A 22,917-nucleotide genomic window follows, 5' to 3' on the forward strand; every position below is an offset into this window, starting at 1 on the left:
CAGTAGCTGGCATAAGCCAATGACTGCCATGTACAAAACACATTTACGAGTAATTAGCATGCCAGTAGCTTGCATGCCTTTACTGGCAAGGCAAAAAGGCGGGGTAGATTTTTACACATGCCAGTGCTAGTAAACAATCGAGTGATTTAGATGTGAAACTAAAGTATTTGTTTTGTAATTAAAAGTTTTTGAGTTTCCAACCAAAAAAGGCGATCCATGGAAGGTATTAAGAGTGAACTAAACAAACAAATTTAGCTTAAGGTCACAGATAATTATTGTTAGAAATTTAATAATAAATCCGACCCATTTCCTCCTGAATTTTGGTGTAAGCGTTGCCAACGGCTATGTTATTTTTATATTAATTCCAAAGACACTCTAATTTTCTGTAAATAAAAATGAATCTGATAGTTTTTCATCACCCTAGCGAAACATTTTTTAAATTAACAAGCGGGTCTAATTATGCTAAATGAAAACAATTGTGTCGCAAATTCCTCGGTAGAATGCAGTAGGATGTGGTTACCCATACTAAAAGAGGAAGTCAATAGACGATTAGTAAGTCATTAACATATCGAGTTAGTACATATTTTATATTTTAGTATTATTTATAATATAATATCTATAAATTATTAATATTATTTATAATTTAAAATAACACACAGAGTGTCTACTTAAGTTGGAAACATATGGGAAACTTTTTTATTATTAATTTTACGAAAAAAAGTTATTCTTCAAAAAAAAGTTCTGCATGCTCTAAAACTTAAGATTCAATCATCATATATCATATTTTATTAATATTATACGAGGTATGTCAAAAAAATATGAATTTCGTTCAAGGGTAAAGTACCTTTATTTCTCTGAATATCGAAAATTCTTATTATGAAAAGTTGTTTGGAATTAAAAACCAAGATCAAATATGCAATTACATGCTTCTAATTGAAAAAAAAATCCAAATTTTTCTCAAATTTATGGATACTTAACTTCGTTTTTATTTATTACACATATTATAACTCTTTTATTTTATTATTAATTTTACGAAAAAAAGTTATTCTTCATAAAAAGTGCTGCATGGTCTAAAACCGAAAATGCAACCATCAGATATCACAATTTGTTAATTTTATACAAGGTATGTCAAAAAATATGAATTTCACTCAGGAGTAAAGTGCCTTTATTTTTCACAATATTGAAAATTGTTATTAAAAAAGTTGTTGTTCAGAATTAAAAACTATTAGGAGTTTTATTAAAACTATTAGGAGATTATTCTTTTGCTAGCAGTTGCCGCTAGGGCATCTATGCCATTTCGTTCGTTGCAATTCGGGACTGCACGCTGGGGTTTGTTTTGGTTGGATCAGGGAGAGCAGCATATGTGCCTCCTGATGAGAGACTAATAAGTTTCGAAACCGGTAGAGGTGCTTGCAGCACTCTCTGATTGGGCTGGAATATGGTTCGGCTGTATTTTCGTTTTGCAACGAAATTGAAAATGGTTATTCATTTTTTAAAAACTATTAGTGTAGTAAACAGAGGTTGAACTTTGCAAAATGGACACGGGCACAAGTCCGGTTTTATTTTTTTTTTCTGGCATATCAAGGGATGCTTATTATAAGACCAAATTTTTCTGAAAAAATTTCTCCCCGGAACCCCCCTTTTCACCCCTTTAAAGGGGGTAATTTGTGGTTTTTGCGGAACGTAGCCCTTCCTGTACCTTTTACAAAAAATTTCTTTTATAGAAATATGAAGAGGACTACATTTTCTACGATTTATTTCCGACAGCATCTGTCTATCATCCACCGTTTAGCGGGGGTGGCGCCCCAAAGTTGACAAGTTTTTAAAAAAGATGTTTTTAAAAAAGATATATTTTTCCCTAACTGTAACGGAAATTAAGAAGAAATCCTGCGGCAATTATTCACAAATAATTGACTGATTTTCTGGTATAGGTTTCACTTAAGGGTAATTGCCTTGTTTTTAATTACAGGGTGTTACATTTTAAAAAACCCCTTTTTATACCATCTGAACCGTTTATGCTAGAGTAAAAAGACTTTCAGCGATTACCCATGTACTGGTGCTATTTATAAATTTGTATAATGCACCCCCATTTTTTCCCCGGAACCACCCCAAAAAAACGAAGAATTAATAAATAAAGTGATTTTCTTGGAATCCTTCACACACAATGCCCTTTATTAATATGCTTCATATATCATTTTGTGCACGTTATTATTACCCGTGTATGGACACCAAAATCAATTTCCTAGTGCAACCCCTGTAGCCAAAAAAAAATAAATAAAATGGGGGGTTGAAATTTTTTTTTGTTTTTTGCTTTTTGATCCATATGGGCATATGCTTCATCAATAGTGCTTTTCAAAAATATATATGGTTATTGCAACATCCTTGCGGAACCCACCCCTACACTTGAAAATATACTGCAGAAACTACCCCTATCCCTTGGCGAGCATGTTTTTACGATTTTCTCATTACCCATTCAATTTTTTTTAAACAAAACTTATACAAGGTTAAAGACCACTATTTACTCTAAAAATTAGGTCCTATTCATTTTTTTCGTTTAAGCAACCGTTACGGCACAGTGGCGCCGTAAACCTCATATATGCTTTGGCGGGCTCCAGTTTTTGTTTTTTTTTTTCGTCATCTGTTCGTTTTATTGATAAAGTACTTATGTAAAATAAAACAACACAGTGTAACCTACAAATTATGACCTATGCACATTTTACATTCTTTGCTCCCCAAAACCACAGTGGTGGCCCAAAATAAATTTTTTCTTATTTTCGCCACCTACACGCATTTTATTGCGTTAATGCTACCTTAATAGCACAATATTCACCCCTAAGTGGTCGCTAAGTAGTGGCGGATCCAGGGAGGGGTGATGGGGGCGATCACCCCCACCCCTCTCAAACCAAGTGATATTATATTTGAAGATTATAAAAATATTCATTTATTTTTATAGAAATACTTATATTATATTAATATTATTTTTATAAGAATGACTTTTTATGCTTTAGCGACAGTGGCTGATCCAGCATCGTTAAGAGGGGGTGCCAATTGGTTAAATTTCTATAAAAATAAATGAATATTTTTGTAATCTTTGAATATAATATCACTTGGTTTGAGAGGGGGGAGGTGATCACCCCCATAACCCCTCCCTGGATCCGCCACTGCTTAGCGACCACCTAAGGGTAAATATTGTGCTATTAACGTAGCATTAATGCAATAAAATGCGTGTAGGTGGCGAAAAATATGCAAAAATTTATTTTGGGCCACCACTGTGGCTTTGGAGAGCAAAGAATGTAAAATGTGCATAAGTCATAATTTGTAGGTTACACTGTGTTGTTTTATTTTAAATAAGTACTTTATCAATAAAACGAACAGATGACGAAAAAAAAAACAAAAACTGGAGCCCGCCAAAGCATATATGAGGTTTACGGCGCCACTGTGGCGTAACGGTTGCTTATACGAAAAAAATGAATAGGACCTCATTTTTAGAGTAAATAGTGGTCTTTAACCTTGTATAAGTTTTGTTTAAATAGAATGCATAGGTAATGAGAAAATCGTAAAAACTTGCTCTCCAAGGGATAGGGGTAGTTTCTGCAGTATATTTTCAAAGATAGGGGTGGTTTCCGCAGAGATGTTGCAATAACCATATATATTTTTGAAAAGCACTATTGATGAAGCATATGCCCATATGGATCAAAAATCAAAAAACAAAAAAAAATTTCAACCCCCCATTTTATTTATTTTTTTTTTGCTACAGGGGTTGCACTAGGAAATCGCTTTTGGTGTCCATGCATGGGTAATAATAACGTGCACAAAATGATATATGAAGTTTATTTATTTATTTATTTATACGGGCAAGCCCAATTCGGTAATACATTAATAAGATATTGATAATTACAGTGTTGAATATATAAGAATAAAATGAGAGAGTACAAAACATTTAAAAAGACATGACAAAGTAAAATAATTACAAAACATTAATTACTAACAAATAACAAGGTTATGACATTGCTAAATATTTAATTTGGTTAAATGGTTCTTAAAAACATCAACAGAGTTACCAAAAAGTAAAAGGTCACCTAGGGAGTTAGCAAGTCTTAGGCCCGTATTTATAGTCGAGTCTCAAGATAGCGTCGATGCTCAAGACCGACCTTGAACCAAATTTGTGTTTTATAAAACGATCTCGAGACACGACGCTGTCTTGGGAAGTGTAAAATGACAGCCGAATCTCAAGTCATCGATCGACCTTCCTCAAGACCGCGATTCTAACCTAACTTTGTTTGTTATTGTTTGAATTTTGAATATTTTTAATTCAGTTTTAACATATATTTTTTGTTTTTCTAATTACAATAAAAATGTATGAAGAAGTAAAAGCATTTTTAGAGTTTATTGATAATATTGGAGAAGAAAATCGCCCGGGAAGTATACAAAAGCGATATATTCAAGATAAAAATATAATCTAAAATACAATGGAGTATTACAATATTGAAGTTCATTAGCGAATCAGCGCATTAACTTAAACAACAAAGGTTTTATGCTACTTATAGGAATATAACCAGTTTTTATGAGGAAGCCCACTTTCCAAAAATGTACAGGTACTGTAAAGACATACAATATATGTTATTCAGGCTCTTATTAGGTAAATGAATTTGTAGGTACTAGAAGAGAAATTACTGTTCAACTGAGAATTATGTATATTACTGTTCAACAACAAGTTTATCAAGTCATTCAATATTTGATCTAAGAGCATTAAGAGTGAAATTGTGAAATGGAAAGAAGTGAAATTCCAGGATTATTAATAGGAATAGATGACAGTAGTGGGTATGCATGCAGACACTATCTGCTTACCCCAGTATTACAGCCAGGTATTTATTGATAATTGCTAAATAAATAGTAGGTTATTTAATAGACATAAATATCTTTTTAGGTAATGATCAAGAAAATAAGATATTTTTACCATAGTACTCATGTGAGAACAAGAAATGTAGAAAAGCTATTTGGAACCTGGAAAAGAGAGTTTCCTTGTCTTCAACAAGGTCTACAAACCAAATTATATACATGTCTTGCAATAATATGTGCTACAGCAGTACCTTACAATCTAGGTAAATAATGATCTGGTGGTAAATAGACATGTTAATGATGTGGAACAATCTCTAAATTTTTGGTGACATTTTTTTCAACAATATTTTGCATGAGAATACATTATTGAATACCTACTCTTATTGTGTTTGATTTTTTTGTCTATTATTTCTCAAAATGTTATCATGATCATTGTTCGACAACCCTTTTTGTTCGAGTTTTGGTCTCTTGAGGAATACAGCTCCATTCCAATCTATTTCAGGATTTGTTCTTGCAATTTTTTATTTTTAAAATATCAATGTCTTATTCTATTTGTTCCTTATATCTAATCTATAGTCTTTCTCTCGTTATATGTCCAGCTGACATTTGTGTGTTTATTTTGGAAAGTATTTCATATGCTTCCATCCTTCCTCTTAGACAGTGGTCCTATTTTGATGAAAGTATATGGATCGTGGTATGCCCTGTATAGTTCAAAATTGTATCTTCTCTGGTCTTCATATTTTAGATGCTATTTAGCCTGATTCTAGTGCTTTATCGTTGTTTCCAGTGCTTTATCAATTTATCATCATTTATTTTACCTACCTGTCTACTGCTACTCTACTATTGTACTTTCACCATATATATTTTTGGAATATAAATATATAGTAACCTGTCTTTCTCTTGTTCAACTGGAATTTGTTTATTTATTCTGAGAATACATTATTGAATCTGTATTATGATATATTTTTTATTTTATTTCTTAATATGTATTTTTTATATTTTATTTTAAAATAAATGAGTATGAGTTTCCCTCTTCTTAAATAAGTATTTATTTGACAAACCTTTCCTTACCAAATATAAAATTAATTACACATCTGGACCTCGGAGGTAAACTACACTATGTCATTTCGAGCAACTGTGTTTAGCATGTGTTTGCACCAAAGTTTAGAGCACTTAGGATGTTAATAAAAATCTGATATATCCCATAATTAGTTGAAAGACAATATGACTATATTTTAATGATAATATATAACCAATGTGTATAATCCAACTAATAAAAAAACACCATGTCGACATAGTGTAGATTACCTCCGAGGTCCAGGTGTGTAAACAGCAATACTGTGATGAGCACTCTAATAACCAGCAAAATAGCGCAAAACATGGAAAACATATGTTGTGAAATAAAAAGAGATGTAAAATTATCTATAGGAACCTATAAATTTACATTACATAGTTTGTCACCTTTAGATGTGTGGCAGGAGTATGACAACTGTCACAGAGGTCTAAAGGTGGGAAATTATCTAATGTAATGTAAATTTATAGGTTCCTATTGATAATTGTACACCTCTACTAGTTTCATCTCCTTTTATTTCACAACATACTATATGTTTCCATCTTTTATGTCATTTTGCCAGTTAATAGCACGCTCATCACTGTATACCATTATTTATGCAGATGACATAGTCCTCTTAACAAGAAAAAAAGCTGAAGTTGTTTAGAAACTTGAGAGGTGAAGCAAGAAAATTGCATGTCTATAAATGAAACAAAAATAAAATATTAAGTGTATTGAAATGTGTGGAGAGATGAAACAGAATAAATTTTTCACACTAAAAACAGGAACAAAGGCATACAAAATTGAAAATATCAACAAATTCAAGTATTTAGGAGTGGCAATAATTGATAAATGGGAAGAAGAAAAATAAATAGAAAAGATACTACTAAGAGTAAGCTAGTAAGCAGATCGATGGTATATGATTGAAGTCAAAAATGTATGTAGGACAACTATAATGCAAAAATGTATTATGAAGCAGTTATTTCAAGTGGCATTGTATGCTTGTGGCACTTGAAACAATGGGTGCGTTCGGACGACCATAGTGGCTGGCTGTAAGCAGAAATCGGCTGAGTGGTTGTATTCAGCCGTGATAGGGAAAGCTTAGTAAATCTCTCAGCGGCTGACTTCCAGCAGTGACGTCTGACAGCTACTGCTGGCTCAGCTGTCCGAACGCACCCAATGAATAAGAAAGATGAAATGAAAATAGACATAGTACTGGTAGGGGCTGGCAGTTCTGAGTTAGGACTGGCAAAAAATAATAGATATGGAAAGTCAGGTGGCTAGGTCAACATTACTTGAATGTAAGAGCGACATGTAAGAGATTATTTTTGAAGGAAAAAAAAGAGAAAGACCATGAAAAGAGTTGTTCGAAGCAGTAAGGAGATTTGGATGATAAAGAAGTGTAGAATTGGAGGAGGAGCGTTAATGTCCAGTAGAAATGGATAGGCTATATTTACTTTTCTGCTGTTATTTGGGTAAGATTGTTAATATTTTATATCAATATTGTTGTTGCTTGATAAAAATTCTTCTAATAATTTAATTTTATCTAACTCATTCAGACATATATTTATACATTTTAGAGTAGATGTCTTTAAAACAATATCACCAATAGTTATGAGTTGCATTCCTGGGACGATTTTATTAAAATATAGTTAATTCGATTACATAAAATCAACTTTAACTCAATAATATTTATCACAAAAAATTTATAGCATGTGATCTGTCTTTAAGAATTTAAACATTAAATAAATTTAATTTCAAACTTAAGGCTATGGGTACATAATTCGCAAATATTTTACGTGTATCCCTACTTTTTCTGTCTTTACACGGCAAATTATGTGTAGTAAAATTCACACTGGTGTGGATATGTAAACATTACTAGAATGTCATTCTACTTGAAAATGTCATAATTAATTTAAAGAGATGGCTTTTGAATGTTCTTGGATAACTGTTATTTTTATAATTGCAAATTATTAATTCAGTTAATAAATGTGATAATTTTTTCACTAACTATGTTTTCAGTGATTGTAATAATTTATTTGTACAACAAAAACTAATAATCAATCGAGAAAAGAAGAAAAGTGTTAAAGTGATTTTTTAATAATATGTTGTTATTTTGGAACGCTTACAATTTTGAACATCTCTAACAACAAAATACTTGGATCACAGGATATATCTGATGTATTCTCTGCTTGGATCTTTCACAAATAATACACAATAAATAACTTTTTATTAAGTTCACGTCTTAAATCAATTATTTATCAAATACACTATATATCAATAATATTTAATCAATTTCTCAAAATATTCCCGATGCAATGTCAAATATTTAAAATTGTCACTGATTGTCAGTGTCTGACTGACAATATATGCTGACAATATTATATTCGGTTGAGTGCCTTGTAAGACAAAGACAGATTTGGAAAATATTACCACGGCATTGTGTTCATTTTTTTCAAATCCTAAAAAAACCAATAAATATTTTTGAAAAATTTAAACGCAGAATGAAAGACTAAATTATTACCGAGGGCCGAAAGTCCCTTAGAATAAATAAAAAGTTTATTTTGAATGAGATATTTGAATTTAAAAATCACACTAAATTTTCTCTTAGTTTTTTCACCCCTGTAACTTATTAAAATAAACATTGTAGAAGTTCTCAGGGACTTTCGGCCCTCGCTAATAACGTAATCTTTCATTCTGCGTTTAAATTTTTCCAAAATACTTATTAGTTTTCTCAGGATTTGAAAAAAATGAATCCCCATTTGAATAGCATTGCAGCCGAAAATACGTTCCGATCCTCTTAAATTGAGGCTTATTCCCATGAAAATAGTAATTGCATTTTATACACTGTATAATACAAGTACCACCTGTCATGGTTTCTTCTTTGTTGTTAGTCAGATGAAGAATATAAACATAGAAGAAAGCTTACACCATTAATAAAAAGGCAGGTAATACTAGGAAGTACCAGAGTTTTATTTGCTTTGCTTTCTCTCATAAGAAATAAATGATATATCCCAGTGGTTTCTCTTAGAACTTTGAATATTTCATTAAACCCCATTACTCCCAACCAAGAATAAAGTAATATCACAGTATTCTGTTATACTGGGGTAATATCAAAGAATATATTTATACTTTCCTTTAATATGCAATCCTTTACCACAAAGAAAAGAAATCCTTTATCTCATAATGGAAACAAATTATGAGAGGTCATTAACCTTTGAAAAAATAGCATGTAAGATTTAGAAAAAATAAAAATGTAAACTTTCAATCAATAAAATAAACTTTATTTAACTGAAAACATTTTAATAATCTATTTTCAAAAAACAAATTAAATATAAAAAATAAAAACATTGCAGATATTTAACTTGACGATTGACAGTTTTTAGTTGGTGTTCTATGTCAAAATTGCTTAAAATCCATAATTTTCCAGCCTCGAGATCAATCTTGGCCGAGATTAGCCGAAGACTCGTTTATAAAACAGAACGTGGTCTTGAGCTCGACGTTGCCGTAAGATCGTCTTGGCCAGTGTTACCAGGTCTAGTGAAATTTCACTAGATCTAGTGATTTTTTAAGAATCTAGTGAAATAGTGATAACTTTTCAAAATAGTCACAATTCTAGTGATTTTTGGAAATTTCCATTATATTGAATATTTTTACTACATTATACCAAAAAAAAATATTTTCAGTAGTATTTTTAATACGTTTGTATTAAAATTCATTTAATACTTCCCTGTATTGTTTAAAAATTTCTTTGCAAAGAAAGAAAAATCCCCAGAAATTTGTGATGGCAATTTAATACCTAGTCATAACATACCATAACGTTAACATAAACATGGCAATCCTTAAAAAGTGATGACTGTGATGAGTCAATTCACGATTACGACACTCTCCTCAACTCAAGAGATTCAAGTGTCAAGAGAAGGACATAAATAACAGATAATAGTTGTGCGGTTTTCTTTGACAATCCATTAGCCCAACTAATAAGAAAATCACGTTTGTCTTATCTATTTCAACGAGATGAATAAATAAACTTTTAATAAGTATAAGTATTATGATCTCCATCCATGTCCTAGTTACCGATTCCCGCTATTTCCCAAAATAAAATGTTTCATCATAATGGCTACCTTTGTAAAAATCACTTAGCTCTTTATTTATAAATTAAATTTAAATTATGGTTGTTCGGAATAATTACTTCAGCATAAAATTGTAAGGACTTTTTGCGTTTTAACTAACCTGGATAGGTCAAAAATAGGGAAATCCCCTGAAAATTTTATGAAAGCCCTATGGTTACGAGTATGCGCAGTAACGAAAAATGTGTTACTGCGCATAATTCTACGTTATTGCGCATGCGCGTAATCTAGTGAAATTCTAGTGATTTTTTCAGTGAAATCTAGTAACTTTTATAAATTTGACCTGGCAACACTGGTCTTGGCTGAGACCAATCTCGAGATCAGTCTTGAGTACTGACTATAAATACGGGGCTTAGTGTTCTAGGAACAAAAGTAAAATATGAGTAATTATATCTATGAAAAGAAATATGAAAGGTTTGAATTTGTCTTGTTGATCGTGGTGGAACAAACAATATTTTAGCAAGGAGTTCAGGGCAGTAATATATGCCATTGATAATATTAAACAATACTGTAAGATCTTTACGCTTCCTATGGACATCCAGAGAAGAGATATTCCAAAATCGTTCCATATCTGTATAAATATAATTGATGTGTTTTTTGAACCCAATATATCTAAGAAAATTATGTTGAACACTATCAAGTTTGTTCTTGAGGTGTAAATAATGTGGGGACCAAACTGGAGAACAGTAGTCAAGGTGCGTCCTGACTAAAGAACAATAGAGCATTTTAATAGCGAACACGTTCGTGAAATCACGAGTTGTCCTTTTAACAAAGCCAAGCATTTTCATGGATCTTTGAGTAATATTGTTGATGTGATGGTTAAAGCTCAGAGAGGAATCAAGAACAACACCTAAATCTTTAATTGAGTCTACCGTATCCAATAATTGATCATTTATGGTATAATTAAATACTGATAAATGATGATTCCGACAAAACCGGATAATGTGACACTTGTTGACATTCAAATCCATCCCATTATCAAGACACCAGTTGGCTAAATTATCTAAATCTGATTGCAATGATATTGCATCATCTTGATTATTAATGATTTGATAACATTTAAGATCATCAGCGAATAAGAGAGCAGAAGTGTTAGAGAAGCAGGTGACGATGTCGTTAATATACAGGTTAAACAAAAGTGGACCCAAATGAGAGCCCTGAGGTACTACAAAAGTGTTGGAGTAATGATGATTAACCCTAACCTGCTGTGTTCTATTTTTTAGGTAACTGCCCAACCACTTCAACACAAAACCTTCTATGCCATATAATTTGAGCTTATGTAACAAAAGATCATGGTTCACCCTATCAAAAGCCTTGGAGAAGTCAGTATACACTGAATCAATCTGCAACCCCCTCTCCAAAGCTTCAGACAAGGTATCAACTTAAAGCAACAAACTAAGTTCTGCTGATTTACCACAAGAAAATCCGAACTGTTGAGAATTTAGTATCCAAGAGCAGTCATAATTAAGGTAATCAGTAACAATACTCTCAAATACCTTGGGAATTGTGCCGAGAATAGAAATAGGACGATAATTCGTTATGTCAGCTTTATTACCTGCTTTGTAAATTGGAGTGACATAGGATAGTTTCCAAAAGTCAGGAAATTCCCCCAACTGAAGGGATTTATTAAAAATATGATAAAGCGGCCGAGACAGAATAAAAGAGAATCGTTTAAGAAAAATGGGAGAAATACCATCTGGCCCAGGTCCCTTATTGACATTAAGAGTTGAAAGTTTTTCGTATATTTTTGAAATTGGTATAATATAGGAAGATACACAGACCTTAGACTGTATTAAATTGTCATTATGCTTAAGAGTTTTATTACTAAAAACTGAAGAGAAATGGCTAGCAAATAAATTTGCAATATCGTTGCCATTAGAGGCTAGTGTATTGTTGAGCGACACTGAGACAGGCATACTATTATTTTCTTTCTTACTGTTTACAAATTTCCAAAAATTTTTTGGATTAGCTTGGATCGAAATCTCAGTTGAATGTATATAATTAGCATAACAATTTTTTGATAAAATTTTGCACTGAGCTAAGTTGACTAAAACCTGCATAATTCTCAGGAGACCTGTTACTCTTGTAAATTAAATGGGCAGTCTTTTTGTCACGTATTAATTGTGTAAGTTCACTAGAATACCAACCAGGAAATTTCTTTGTACAAACTTTTTTCAATGGAACATACATATTAAGCACACAGTAAAGAATATCATAGAAAGTACCTATTATCTCGGAAAGTTCTTTATCACTTATAAGACTGTCCCAATCAATTGCTTCTAAGTATTGATAAATGCAAGGAAGATTAGCTTTATGAAAATCATAGTGGTATTCACCATCACCTGCAGTAGTGTTTTGATCAAAGTGTAGCTGTAAAATAGTTTCAAGTGGAGGATGATATAAGTCTGGAGGAATCAATATATCAACTGCCGAGGTTATCACAAGCTCTTCTGATGAGAGAACAAGGTCTAGAATAGCGCCTCTAGAATTGACAATGTTATTTGATTGGAATAGATTATGAAGAGCACACATATTTGAGATAACACCAATCGCCTCCGTTTCTGTATCAAAGTTCCGTTCAAAGTATATTAATAAAGGCCATTGTGTGTGAAGGATTCCAAGAAAATCACTTTATTTATTAATTCTTTTTTTTTTTTGGTGGTTCCGGGGAAAAATGAGGGTGCATTATACAAATTTGTAAATAGCACCAGTACATGGGTAATCGCTGAAACTCTTTTTACTCTAGCATAAACGGTTCAGATGGTATAAAAAGAGGTTTTTTAAAATGTAACACCCTGTAATTAAAAAAGGGCAATTACCCTTAAGTAAAACCTATACCAAAAAATCAGTCAATTATTTGTGAATAATTGCCGCAGGATTTCTTCTTAATTTCCGTTACAGTTAGGGAAAAATATATATTTTTTAAAAACATCTTTTTTAAAAACTTGTCAACTTTGGGGCGCCACCCCCGCTAAACGGTGGATGATAGATAGATGCTGTTGGAAATAAATCGTAGAAAATATAGTCCTCTTCATATTTCTATAAAAGAAATTTTGTGTAAAAGGTACAGGAAGGCCTACGTTCCGCAAAAACCACAAATTACCCCTTTAAAGGGGTGAAAAGGGGGGTTCCGGGGCGAAATTTTTTCAGAAAAAGTTAGTCTTATAATGAGCACCCCTTGATATACCAGAAAAAAAATAAAACCGGACTTGTGTCCATTTTGCAAGGTTCAACCTTTGTTTCCTACACTATATGTTTCAATATGCAATTAGGGTCAATCGGGGCTAATATGAAACAAAAATGTAAACTTTGCAATATAACTTATGATCTATTTGCCCCAAGACACAAACAAAAATTCATTAGTATGTATCTTTGTGTCCTTTACAAGTTGGTGGTTTCAAAAATGTTTTTTGTCATAAAATAAAAGCACAAAAAAAATAAAACTGCATTTCACTTTAGCCCCATGAAAAGGGGCTATTATGAAACAGCAATGGGGCTATTGTGAAACATATACTTAATTGCCTTATTACAACCATTAAATTAATCAAAAAACATATCAGCATTTAGCTGTGTATGTAAACTTTCAGTACCTACTAACCTACTACCTTATAACTTAATTTTTATACCTACATTTTTTTGCATTTTATCACTTTGCAACTATATTGGCCAATTAACTGATACATTAAAACAACAACAATAAGATAGTTAAATATGGATTTAGGTAGGATTAATCTCCATGGAAATTAGTAATAAAACAATAACAGTTTACATTTGTGTATAGGCCAGCGTTGCCAGACGTCCCGCTTTTCGCGGGACGTCCCGATTTTTAACTCAAAATTAAATGTCCCGCGCGGGACAGGCTCAATCCCGCTTTTTGGGAATAATTCGACCCTGCGTGCAGCGTACTGAGAAAGCGCAGCGGTTGGCACAAACAAGTGTGGACCGGCCGCCTGTCCAGCGCATAATGAATATAAGCGCGGGCGAGAGAGAGGGTGCCTCTGTGCCTCACGCAATCGGTGCGTGCGACTGCTAACATCTTCTCTTTCTCTTCTGCTCTTTTCTTGTTCTTATTTGAATCGTAAGCGAGTAGCTGTGATTACTTACGAAAGAAAAACGAATACCATTTGTTTTCGAGCTTGAAATCAGTGAGGTAGTGAGTTGCGTTAGGTGCGAAATTTAGTGTAATTGCAATAAGAAAACAAAAGTTCCAGTTTTTTTACGAAAGATGAATGAAACTTATGAAACCGATAGTGATGTTTCGGATTGCTCGAAACCGGAAGACATTACACCCAAGAAGAAAATCAAACTAGGAAAACATCGCCTCACCAAATACAGTTCAAATTGGCAGAATGATCACAATTGGTTGCGTTCTGTGGCGTCGGGTGAGTATAAAGCTTACTGTACACTGTGTAAAAAAGAGTTTACTATTTCACATGGCGGATTAAACGACGTAGTGAAGCATTCCAAAACAAATAGTCACTTGAAGATCACTAGTTCTCGTGCTGCAAGAAACTTAACTAGCTATTTCCAGGCACCGGGTACTTCAACATCTGATCGTGATCGCGATGATATTATATACAAAACGTCAGCTGCAGAAATTACTTCTGTATATCACACCATTAAACATTCGTTAAGCTACAATAGTCTGGATTGTTTTCAAAAGTTATTACCTCTCATGTACGCCGATTCTAAGATAGCTAAGAATGTTAAATGTGGTAGGACAAAGAGCGAAGCAATAGTTTGTGAAGTATTGGCAAAAGAAGCTTTGAAGGACGTAGTTCAAAATTTAAAAGAAGATTTATTTTTTTCGATTTCTACGGATGCCAGCAATAAAGGAAACCGGAAAATGTTTCCAATATGTGTGCGATATTTCAGTTTTGACAAAGGAATACAAAACAAATTAATAGATTTTGTGGAGAGTAATGACGAAACTGCCGACCAAATAACAAAGGTACTTTGTGAAACACTGGATAAACATAACTTAAAATTATCGCAAGTAACATCATATGGTGCAGACAATGCAAATGTAAACTTTGGTTCAAATCATTCTGTTTTCACTAATCTTCATTCCAAAAACGAAAAAATATTAAAAGCTAACTGTTCAGTTCACATCTTGCATAACATGAGCAAATTTGCATGTGATAGATTAGACATCGATGTAGAAGCTATCATCTTAAAAATATATGGCCATTTCTCACATTCAGCTAAACGTCGTGCGGAATTGATGGAGATATTTGAAACTACGGAAATGGAGTGGGTCGAGTTATTACGTCACGTAAATACAAGATTTTTGTCGCTCTGTCCTGCTGTTGAGAGAATAATCAAGGTTTGGCCTGCTTTGAAAAGCTACTTTGATAAAAAAGAATCATGTGCGAAAGCCATTGAAAAAATTTTTGGTTCTGAAGCAGAGGAAACAAAAACTCTAGCCTACTTGAATTTTGTTTATAATGTGATGAGTGCTTTTGGTACATTAATAAAAGAGTCTCAGGGAAATGACATTGCCATAACCGAAATGCATGAGTCATTATGCCTCTTCCGTTCAAGACTGATTCAAAGACAGAAGGATGGGTTTTTCGGCTACCAGACGAAGCTTATTTTAAATAAATTAGTTGAATCTGAAGAGATCAAAGTCATCGAAGACTTTAAACTATTTTACACAAATTGCCAAAAATATATAGAAAAACGTTATAATTTTTCAGATGAGAATATTTTTGCTAGACTTAAATTCCTAAATCTGGAAACTGAAATTAGTTTCGACATGATTGAAAATGCTATCGCTTTATTGAAATTGACAGACAATATTTCGGTAGATCACCTATATGAAGAATTTAACTTGTTGAAATCATCTTTGGACGTATTAGTGGGAAATTCCAAAGACACCACTGCCACCACCGCACAGAAATGGCAACAGCTCTTTCAACAGTTTCCAAAAAAAGATACCAGGAATATGTTTAAACTCGTATCTTTTATATTAAGTACTCCAACGTCAAACTGCTTTCCGGAACGAGTTTTTTCGCAGATGAATTTGAAATGGTCAGATGCGAGAAATAAATGTTCCGTAAAGTTAATTAAAGCAGAATTACTCGTCCAGTTTAATCTACAGCTATCCTGTGAAGAGTTCTTTAAATTTACTAAAGAGAAAAGGGATATTTTGAAAGAAGTTAAATCCTCACAAAAATATGAATAAGTAATTCTTATAAATAATTAAAATATTCTCTTATTGTTCTTATTTTGTTATTCTTATATCTTTTATAACTTTTATTCTTATAAATATATAAAATTATTCTCTTATAATTTGTAACTCTAACTTCTATGACTTTTGTTTGAAACGCCACATTTTTCTAACGAATAAAACGTTTTTGATTCTGATATCTGATTTGTTTTTTATTTTTTTATTCAGAAGACGAATAAGACTCAATATTTTAATGATAAGGTAAATGTGATTTAAAATACCATATTTTTATTAAAATTTATTTTCTATTGATATTTTCACTAGGTGACTATCTTAATGTCTCGTAAACGTAATTTGAACTAAAATAAAAAGATAAATATTCAAATATTTTTGATTATATACCTTTTTTCACTATGTCCCGCTTTCGACGAAACAATCCTGCTTTTTTCACTCAAAAAGTTCCTAAATCCCGACTTGGCAAAAAAAAATCTGGCAACGCTGGTATAGGCCTAAGCCTTTGCTAACTTCAGTCATTGTTCATACACATTGACACTTCCAGGGAATACATATGTAATTTTTCTGGACTTAAAAGTGGTTACTGGATAAGGTAGAACCGCAACTATTTCCATGAAATCTATATTGAAGATGTCACCTTCCTTATATACAAATTCCGTCATACAGCTGACTGAAAACTTCCAGCTGAAAAAATGCCTACCTTTGACACAGAGTAAAAAAGGAAGAAGCTGCATGAATAAAACAAAAAGAAAAACAAAAAGACATAACTATTTTGTTTTTAAATGTGGTAGGCGGATACAAATTTTATAATGTAGAATATTTTTGCTTAGAGTGTGTTTTGAAATAATACTGGAGAGTGTTTCACATTAGCCCCAAACACAGTTTCATATTAGCCCCTCGACTTTGGTGGATAATATTTTAGGTTTGGTCAGAGTTAGGACAAACATTTATAGCTAAAAATGCTCATTCACTCTAATAGAATGCATTGTAATTAAATGATTGTGTTTTTAAATGTATTTTTTAATGCCTGAGAAAAAGTTTTGGCATTCCGATTAAAAGTTTTTTCCTTAAAATTGCAAGTCTATGATTTTTATATTTTTCTATACACAGTTAGGTGGATTTTGACTATGTTTGATATAGGGTTTAATTAATTAATGTACTAGCTACAAAATGACATATACTCCACATCTTCATCTACTAAAACTTTAAAGTTATTTACATGTTTCAGATTAGCCCCAATGTTTTGTGTGTTTCACATTAGCCCCGATTGACCCTACATCCTTCTAATTGAAATATTGTGAAATTTAAAAGTACTATATACTCATGAGCGAAATTAATATTTTTTGACACACCTCGTATAAAATTAATAAAAGTTGATATATCATAGTTTTAAAAGAATTTTCGATATTCAGAGAAATAAAGCTTAAACGAAATTCATATTTGTTGACATACCTTGTACAATATTGAAAAAATTTGATATATGATGATTGAATCTTAGGTTTTAGAGCATGCAGTAAATATAAAAGTTTCCCATATGTTTCCAATTTAAGTAGACATGCTGTATATTAAAGTCAGAATTTATTATTAGTTTTGAGAGTAAACTAAATGTAAGCCCTAATACTTACGATGTCGGGATAGTATCACAAGGTTTTTTCCTGGTTTTCCCTCGTGATTTACTATGGAATCTCTAGCGTGAGAATTTTACTGCCATCGTTGCATTTAGTTGTCTTTTTAAAGACAGATCACATACTATGATTTTTTTGTGGCGGATATTCTTGAGTTGGGGTTGATTTCATGTAATCAAACGAACTATCTTTTAGTAAAGTCGTCCCAGGAACGCTGATCATCAATATTAGCAATATCATTTTAAAGTGTTGCCGATATAAATGAGTCAGATTAAATAAATTATTAGAATTTTTTACTAAGCAACAACATTTTTGTTTAATTTAATATTTTTTTTGTATTTTGACGACACCCGAGTTGGAGTTGGGCGTCGAAACAATAATAAAATAATTTTTTTTTTAATTGTGGCTTATTTCCCATTGAAAATAGTTGATTATAAAAATGCCACAAGGAAATAGCTTCAGAAGGATACTTTTTATAAAGTGCTTATCTTTGTCATTTTATAAAGTAGGACATAGTGGTTTATACCTCTGTGTGGAGAATTAAAGTTGATTATAACTGCAGTATAATCCCAATACTGACAAAAACGGACATAGTGCCCTTTATCTCTGGAAAAGATGGAAAGACTTCAATAATATATTGTTAATATGTACTAACCTTTTTCAGTTTTTTGGTTTTCTTCAAATATGTTAAGTTTATTTGCATCTTGTTCTATTTCAGTTTTTATAGGACGCTTTTTTAAGTCTAAATAATCATATGTATCATGTGTACTTTGCCCATCGGATTCCTCCTTAACTTCACATTTAATGCCGTCCAAAAATGCATCATCCAGGTCATGATACTCTATTTCTATTTTACACGTGTCCTCGCCAATTTCTTGTTTTACTTCCATTTGATTACCACTTAATTCTAATTCTACAATATTGTATGTAATTCAAGAATAATTTAAAAGTGATATTAGATATTATTATGAACATTGAACATAAATATTCTAAAAACTTTGGCGGTGCTTTGTTTGGTCAATGCGGCCTGTCATGAATGACATCTAACAAGTGACAAGTGACAGGTGTAAAATTTCTAACGCTAAAGGCTAATCTTCACGCTACGTCCTACCAGTGTGCGCCCTGGACGCACTCTGCGTCCTACTGGACGTTTTGTTGGATAGGAAACGTGGCGTGTGAACAACAAAACGTACATCTTGTCTATAGTGCACTTTACATCAACAATAAATTGAACAATAAATTGACCAAGTTATTCAAGGCCAAATTTGACGTGTTCTCAAAGCACAATTTGACATCCAAGTTTGTTCGTTATTAACTTGACGCCAATAAATTCGTGAATTTCTTGAAAGCAAAATTTTCTTGTCCTCAAAAAAATTGAAGGAACTTGGAATAAATGTTGTAAAAATGGCTGCGTTCACCAGAAATAATCGGTTTAAGTTTCAACTAAACAGCTATGTTGCAGCGCTTTAAAACTACGTTTAGTCTGGTGAATGGTATTTTTCCGTTTGACACTTTCACAGTTGGTTTTTTTGTGTTCCCACCTGCTCTATGTATGAACCTAACCTAAAACGAGATTCGTTGTTTTTGTTGATTTATTATACTTATCGTTCAACGATAAATTGGACGTATCTTAAACAAATTTAATTCAAAAATGGATAATATACTACCTTTATTGATGTTTGAGAATGAAATGAACAAGAAATAATTTTTGGTGCTGCTGGCTGTGCTGGACTTGGCAGAGCAGGACCATTGGATGAACCACTACCATAAATAAATAATAATTATCACGTAAATATGAATTATGTTGAAAATATTGTTCATTAATACACAAATTTACAATTTCGTGAGCATATACAATTATGTATCTCCTAAGTTTCAATTACTTTATAATTAAAACCATTGTAAAATAAATATTTTCAAATAATCGCGCCATTACAATATATTTCTTAAACACGTTCAATATTGAAGCGATACAAATACTACGTTCAATAAAATGGCGACCGCTTCGTCAATACGTTGAAGTTTAGCCTAAATTGACGTGACGTTCACCCGAAAAATCTTAAACAGTTTCAGAGCGCTGACGTAGCGCACTGGTCTGGTGAACGCACCCAATGTCAATATTTTCAGTAGTACCAATGCAATGATTTTTTTATTAGAAGCTTTTGAATGTCGTTTGTTTCTTTGTTTGAGTAAAGTGTTTGATTTGAAACAGAATAGAATAGAACAGATTAATAAAATAAATAAAATAGAGAGATAGATTAGAATAGATATACCTATAGTATAAAATAAACTGAAATAGAATAGAGTAGAATATAATAGAATAGATGAGTCATATAATTCCAATCTCCGCTAACTCCACACGCAACAAATTTTCAGTAAAAGCAAAAAACTGTATTTATTATTTCAGAGCACCTGTCTAAATGAATTGAAATTATTTCATTAGGGAATATAATTATAATTCGTTGATAAACCTGATTTACGTAACTTGGTTAATAAAACAAAAGATCAAAATTTATTTAAGTATAAAAAAGTGGATTTAGCAGGTTCTGAAACTAACCAGTGGAGATAGCGTGGAATTAGCGAATTTTGGATATAACTACAAGTGAATTTAACGACTTTTCCTTTTTCTTTTTTTATTAGGACATGCCTCTTCAACTTGTTTAGTTATTTCTTCCAATATTTTAATTAATAAAAGAAAATTACGGACAACAATATTCACACAGTTTTGAACTATACCGCCATATTTAAATCTTCAGAATGAAAGGAGCTGGCGGGTTTTGGAAAAAATTCTTAACCTTACTGTCAAATTTAGTCGGAATCTGGCGGTTTTAGGTACAAAACGAACATAATAACATCTAAAAAATTGCACAGACTATCTAAAAACAACGATAGTTCAAAATATGAAAAAAGAGGAGTTAGGGGATATTGGAATTATACGACTCAGATGTAATATATATGTAGATACTTACTAATAAAGTATTTGATTTAAAACAGAATAGAGTAGAATGTAACAGATTAAATGAAATATATAGATAGATTCCCTAATAGCACACGACGTCCAATGGACGTCCAAAATAGGTCCATTTTTGGTCCTAACGTCCATGGACTATAAATGGACGTCCTTTGGACGTCCCATGTTGGACGTCCTTCGGAAGGAATAAATATGGACGTCCTTTGGACGTCCGACGTTGGACGTCCTTCGGACGGAATAAAAATGGACGTCCTTTGGACGTCCGACGTTGGACGTCCTTCGGAAGGAATAAATATGGACGTCCTTTGGACGTCCGACGTTGGACGTCCTTCGGACGGAATAAAAATGGACGTCCTTTGGACGTCCGACGTGGGACGTCCTTCGGAAGGAATAAATATGGACGTCCGACGTTGGACGTCCTTCGGACGGAATAAAAATGGACGTCCTTTGGACGTCCGACGTTGGACGTCCTTCGGAAGGAATAAATATGGACGTCCGACGTTGGACGTCCTTCGGAAGGAATAAATATGGACGTCCTTTGGACGTCCGACGTTGGACATTCTTCGGACGGAATAAAAATGGACGTCCGACGTTGGACGTCCTTCGGATGGAACAAATATGGACGTATATATACTGGACGAAATACGGACAATTCCCTAATAGCACACGACGTCATTTGGACGTCCAAAATAGGTCCATTTTTGGTCCTAACGTCCATGGACTATAAACGGACGTCCCATGTTGGACGTCCTTCGGAAGGAATAAATATGGACGTCCTTCGGACGGAATAAATATGGACGTCCTTTGGACGTCCGACTTTGGACGTCCATACTGGACGAAATACGGACGTTTTATGAACGCTTATATTGGACACATTATACCAATTACGAGATCAAATAGCAAAATAATTCAATAAAATATTAACTTGCGTTAACTTTACGTTAATGAAATACAGTCAAACCTGTCACTAACGGCCACTAAAATGAAAGAACTATTGGCCGATATAGAAAAGTGGTCGTTATTGCCAGTTTTTGTAGCCTAGATATACAGTACAACCTGTGTTACTGGCCACCTGTACTAACGGCCAGTTTAAAAATTCCCCAAACCAATTATATCTAGACTACAAAAACTGGCAATACCGGTCACCTTTCTATATCGGCCAATAGCTTTTTCATTTTTAGCGGCCGTTACTGACAGGTTTTACTGTAATTAGTGTGGGGAATTTTTAAACTGGCCGTTAGTACAGGTGGCCGGTGTTGGCAGGGGGCCGGTAACACAAGTTTTACTGTAGTTTAAATCGATTAGATCGAAAGATTAAATCTTAATTCAAAATTGTATATTAAATTATTACAATTATAAAACTATATAGTTTAATATCCAAAACATGTTTTGATTTCATGTAATGTAATGAAAATCTTATTTGTAAATTATTGGTTACAATGTTTAACAACAGGAAATATTCAAGAATAAATAAAATAAAAGTTTCCCCTAACAACAAAACATTCCAGGAATTCTACTATCAAAGTTCTATTCCGTGAACATCTGATTAAATTATGGCTGGAAAGTTACCACAAGATATTCTATGAAAAGAGTACAATGTCCTCCTGGAGGGGTAAAATTTTCCATACTCTAAAGAGAGGCCATTTACTATTCAATTTGCGTTCATTTTCAAATTTGCCGCGCGAGTATCTATGTAGCGTCGCGTGGTCATTGGTCATCAAGTCATCAATTATTTCATTTTCATCATAAGATAACCTAAAAATTTAGTAAAAATTTTGATTGGAAAAAAATGCATCGATAAGGGGGTGAAAAATGGAAATTAGTGGCTTTTTTTGCTATACTCAACTGTACTGTTTAGTATGCTAGTTTTGGCTATGGCTGGATCTCTTAAACAATTATGTAAGTATTATAAAATCCGTTTTCAATTTTCTTTATGAAACGAATCATTTATGCATGTATTACCTGTAAATATTTTGATTTTTAATTGTAAAGAATAGAAAAATTACCGTTCATTTTAATTTTTTTTAGAATCAGCTGAAAGTGGTCTACAAAAAACCAGATATAACCAAAATAAAGATATAAAAAGTGTATTGGCTAATTGGAAGAAACAACAT

General features: G+C 32.6%; 1 long non-coding RNA gene across 1 annotated transcript; it reads left to right on the forward strand.

Annotated features, from left to right (window-relative positions):
* Window positions 1-3,833: 3,833 nt before the first annotated feature.
* On the forward strand, window positions 3,834-5,880 carry LOC126879047 (uncharacterized). The gene is made up of 3 exons (XR_007695950.1): window positions 3,834-4,595; window positions 4,656-4,865; window positions 4,928-5,880. It is a non-coding gene; the product is annotated as an uncharacterized LOC126879047 (long non-coding RNA).
* Window positions 5,881-22,917: the final 17,037 nt, after the last annotated feature.

This window comes from Diabrotica virgifera, chromosome 1 (genome assembly GCF_917563875.1).
Source record: "Diabrotica virgifera virgifera chromosome 1, PGI_DIABVI_V3a".
NCBI lineage: Eukaryota > Metazoa > Arthropoda > Insecta > Coleoptera > Chrysomelidae > Diabrotica > Diabrotica virgifera.